The sequence below is a fragment of the Gymnoscopelus braueri genome (assembly GCF_963280865.1).
Source record: "Gymnoscopelus braueri genome assembly, chromosome: 5".
In the NCBI taxonomy this organism is placed as follows: Eukaryota; Metazoa; Chordata; class Actinopteri; order Myctophiformes; family Myctophidae; genus Gymnoscopelus; species Gymnoscopelus braueri.
In genome coordinates this window covers 24,674,321-24,679,812 of record NC_137606.1, presented here as the reverse complement: position 1 = coordinate 24,679,812, position 5,492 = coordinate 24,674,321, and positions in this window count along the sequence as shown.

The window sequence follows — 5,492 nt, the reverse complement described above, 5'->3', positions numbered from 1 at the left end:
AGAACACTGCAGCACCCAAGCACATGCTTGTTATTCCAAACTCTGTTTTGGGCATGTCTCAAGCTACAAAACACAACCACATGTGTGAGCATTCGCATGCGTGCTCACACGCACACACACAAAACACGCGCACACACGTGCACACACGTGCACACACGCACATTTCAGAAAATGGAAAATATAACCTGGCCCTATTTTAGCCAAGAGTGGCTAAACCCACTATTTGGGGATTTAGCATTGCGCAAGGGGCGTTCCCGTGCAAAAGTTGCTATCTTCGGACACCAGCCTTATCCCTAAAACACCCACGTTACCCGTTACATTATGCATAGTATGGTTTTGGAGTTACAATCACCAATCACCGTGCCAGATGCCATTGCCTTTAAGAGAAGACTGCGCAAGCCATTATCCCCAATGCAATCTTACGCATTGCTGGTTATAGAGAACTTTAAATTACAGCAGTCTGCTTGTGTTCTGGATTAATTAAACAAAATGGTAGCAAATATTATAGCAAACGCAGATCAAACGACAGTGTATTAAATACACTGTGTTTGTCTTTGATAATCTTAACTGGCAAATGCTGATAAAAACACAATTTAGCGACACAAGGAATTAACAGCCACACTTTTGTGTGGATTACAGTAAAATTGTAATGACCGAAGTGAACTCTGGAGACGCACTGGGGCAGCCGATAACGTTGGACACCATACACCCGACGTTTGCTTCATACACTCTAGCCTTTGATTGCCTTTCAATAAAACCATATTTGATAGACATAAGTATCACCTACTGTAGATGTTACTGAATATACTTATATTATTGTAATCCATTCATATTTCCTGCGCAATGGATGAATAAAAGTGAAGTGTGTAATTTAGGGATTACACACTTCACGATATCAATTTTAGGGAAAGCGCAACAACACGGCCACGGGCACACCTCCATGCGTCGGAGTCGGCGTAATGAATAGCGGGTATAGCGGCCATAAGATACCGTTTAGGGACAGTGCTAGCTCCCTTGTGCGTAATTCACGGGTAGCGGGTGATGCCAACAGGTAAGGCACCGGCGAAGGCAAATGAGTTCTGAGCAGCAATGGGCTTCCTTGTGTGTTCCATGTTTGTCATCTTCCTGACAGAGTCCCATAGTCTCTTGATGTTCGAGTTAGTCAAAGGCAAATGAGTTAAATTAGTTCACATAAAGAGACTCTTTAGGCGTTTTGAGACTGATACTGTCAAATAATTCTGTGATGTAATAAATACCTTACCATGTAATGGTGACGATGGAATGTGTGCATTCCTCTAAAACACATTTGCGGAGGAATTAACACCAGCATGGCATAGTTTTTTTCAGGTATCTATCGACACCCATACGGTGCCAGAACACTTATAGTTCCAGTTCCCAAAAAGTCCTGTCCACTAGAAAATAACGATTATAGGCCAGTAGCATTAACCTCCAATGTGGTGAACTCCCTGAAGAGAATTATGACTGAGGAGCTCCGTAAGGAAACAGAGCGATCACTAGATCCGCATCAATTTGCCTATATGCAAGGAATCGCCAAACTAGTGATGCGATTTCTAACACACAGTGTATTGAAGCACTTACATAATGCAAGACTTCTCTTTGTTGATTTTAGCTCGGCCTTCAACCCAATCTATCCAGATAATCTTCTCCGTAAATTAGCTAAACTGGAGTTGAATCCATTTTTTATGAAGTGGTATCTTTCTTTTTTATCCAACAGGCCACAACAGGTGAGAATACTCTCTGATAAGGCAGTGAGCAGTACAGGGGCCCCCCAGGGGACAGTTAGCTCGTCCCTTTTGTTCACTTTATACACAAACGATTGTGTCAGCTCACAACCCAATCAGTGTGTAGTTAAGTCTTCTGATGACACCGTTATCCTCAGTCTACTCACAAGTGAATGTAACATCAGTAGCCACACAACTGGAGTGGACAGGTGTGTAGGATGGTGTAATGAACATCACCTGCAAATGAATGTAAAGTAATGTAAAGGAAAACCGAGGAGATTGTGGTGGATCCCAGTTCCACAGGAGACCACACCATGATCACCATACATGGTCATGACATCAAACAGGCCATCTCCTATAAATATATAGGAGTACAAATTGATTGTAAAATTAGCTGGCACACAAGTATGTGTGCAAAAACACACCAGCACCTTCATTTTCTCTGTAGGTGGTGTATGTAGAAACCTAATGTTGATCTGTCTTTTATAGAGCTAGTATAGAATCCATCGTAAGATATGGTATCACCAGATGGTTCCCAAACCCTCTGTCAATCACGCTCCTCAATGGAGGGCAGACAGCGGGGTAGATGGTTTTGAGGTGGTGCTAAGGTGTTGCTCTTGTTGCACTAGGTTGGGGTGATTTGGAGTGGAGGGTGATGTATAGGCCTAAATGACCGTTAGGGTTGTACGTGTCACTGTGTGCCTTATTGTTTTTGTACTGTATTGTATGGTATTGTATTGTGTATGTACTGTATGCTGCTGGTCCGTGTCCCCAAGACAAATTTCTTCCAAAGGAGAACAAATAAAGTAAACCTTGGTAGTGTGCACGAAAAGGTTGACGCTGTTCTGTCCAGCAGTTTCTGTGATTAGCTGAGCACAGTAAGACAGGGCCTTTACAGTGGTTGCTCTAGAATCTGTTAAAAACATATTTGTTTTTGTTTGACTTGTTTTATCTGTACTGGCTAATGTTTTTTGGTCTTGTTTTAACGTTCTTGTTTTATTTTGCGGTTCATTGCACAGCACCTTGTTTTGAAAGGCACTTTATAAATAAAGTTTACTTACTTACACAGATACACACAGACACATTACACAGACATACAGACAGTTCTGGTCTGTTGGAAATAACAACAATACCTTCCACCAAGTCTTTTCATAAATACATGAGGATCTGACTGCCTATGTGGAATTGTCTGTCTATAATTTGGAAAAAATTTGACCCAGTAAGATGTGAGGGGGTCAAAATGTTTTGTCTACAAGCCAGGTCTGGGAGTGTGAGTGTGCGTGTGTGTGGTGTGCGTGTATTTGTGCATGTTTGTGTGCGTGTGTGTGTATTTGTTTGTGTGTAGTTGTTTGTGTATTCACTCTAAAAGCCTCTTGTCTTTCAGATAAGGATCATATGATAATCCAACACGAATCACGGATACCTTTGAACTTATGCTAATAGTCTATTCACACCGGTTTAATCATAATAATGTCTTGTTTGTTATTTGTCCCACTTTTGCTCATCTTTTCAGTTGATTGGCTGGCGTTGTTGCTTGAGTACTGCTTAATATGCTCCGTCGCACGATGGTGACACTTATCGAAATTCAAATATTTTCATTGTTTTTGATGCATCATACTGTGTTAGCTTGAAATGCACGTATTTTGATGTTTTAAACGCGTCATGTCTTAATTTCGACGGATATCACCATTGTGTGACGGAGCACAAATGTATCTCAAGATGGTTTCACAATCTATTCTAAACAGAGTATAATACATAGTTGAAACTTATCTCTTAAGTAAAAGTAATTCAAATACAGCAGATTACAGCATATTTACATTGTGGTCATTTTACCTTTTGAACCCGAAGTCCACATTCCATAAATCTGTGGACCAGAAACCCTGTGGCTCAGTCTCTTAAAAAGCAAACTATTACTGTCATGTGAACAGCTAAGATGACTCCTGTGATGTATTTGTGGGTCATGATGACCCCCATTTCAGTGCTTAAAACATAACCATCAGTCAGTGGTCATCATTATTTTGTTTGCATGTGTTGGACAAAAACATCCTCGTTGTTATTCCCTATCGTTCCCGAGATCGAAAACATTATTACAGCAACAATACGCCCTATTTGTAGAAATGCTCTTGTTTGTACCAATGTGGTGTTGGGTGTGGAAAGGGAAATATAAACTAAAATGTGTACATACATCAACACAACACTATCATTCAGTCTATGCATGTCCATATAACCACAGTCAGACTGGCCTTTTGTGGCTAATCAGCCAGGCCAGACAGTTAAAACATCACGTGACTAACTCTAATCTACTAGCCTACTCTGGTATGTTATGTTGCAATTGAAACTTGATTTCTCCTTTCTCACTGTGGTAATTTGATATGACTGTGTGTGACATTCTCCACATCCCATAATGCCACAAAACACTTAGAGTAGTCAGGGTCCATCCAGTATGCGTCCCTGTATCAGTTCACGCCCCCATTCTGATCGGATGCAAAAACTAGAGCCAAGAATGTTGTTGTGTTGTTTCTATACCTTTCTAGAACATTTTCAGTGCAAATCTGTTGATCCAGACTCGAGCTATGATGAAAATGTGTTATTTCATTCACTAATATGATGTGTGATATGGGACTGAAAGACATTCTTCATACTGCTGTATAATAATCATCATCATCATCATCAATAACAACAACAACAACAACTCAATAATAATGAGGATTATACACTTTGTGTGTGCATAGGACCTTTCTTAAACACATACTCCCATTATTTATCACACAAAGCATTTGTTGGGTTACAGTTTGTAGGCTGTGAGGTTGAAGTGTGGGAAAGTTACGCTGTTGGCAGTATGGCAATGCGTATATGACGTTTATGGCTCTCTGTGGCCTATGGTAGACCTTTCCAGGCCCAGTAATAAAGTAATAAAGACTTAACAAGCCACCAAACAAGTTGTCCATACAAGCTACACATTAACCTCCAACACTAAACAGTGATGATGGCTAGGACTCAAATCTGATAAAACGCGGAATTTAATTCTACTTGGCAATCACTATGTCAAGCCTCAATCCCTCCTGTTGAAGACTGGCTCCAGAGATCCCTGTCTAAAGTTAGTTAGTTGCACAAAATACATTGGAACTGCTGCAACATACAATTATGCACACGCACCAGATGCATTGTATTAAACGTTTGCAGCAAAACGCTAGTCTACAACACACGTCCGTGGGAGGCTTTTAAATGATAGATGAAGAAATATGTAGAATGAACAAACAGAACAAAATACCAACAATTACTGTAGATGACAAATGGGGGAGAGAAGAAAGAAAGAAAGAAAGAAACAAAGACAAATGTTACTACAGAGATACTACAGTAGCAGTCTAGGTAATGATGAGGATAATATGTCATTCATTCTTTCATTCATTAGTGTTTCCATCCAATTATTTACTTTGTTTGATCATTTGTTCATGTACTGCATCATTCATTTAATTATCCTGCACATTTATCGACTGAGTGTGCATTATGTCTGAGAGGTGAGATTCTGGTATGTTGAATTAAGCTCCATATAAAGAAATATTTTGGTACCAACATTATGTATAATACTTGACAGCATGGTGTCACGCTGCATTTATGAATGAGGCCACAAACAACACCTTTATCAGAACAGCAGAACTTACAAACACATGGGGAGCGAGGTAAGAGAGAGCGAGAGAGAGAGAGAGAGAGAGAGAGAGAGAGAGAGAGAGAGAGAGAGAGAGAGAGAGG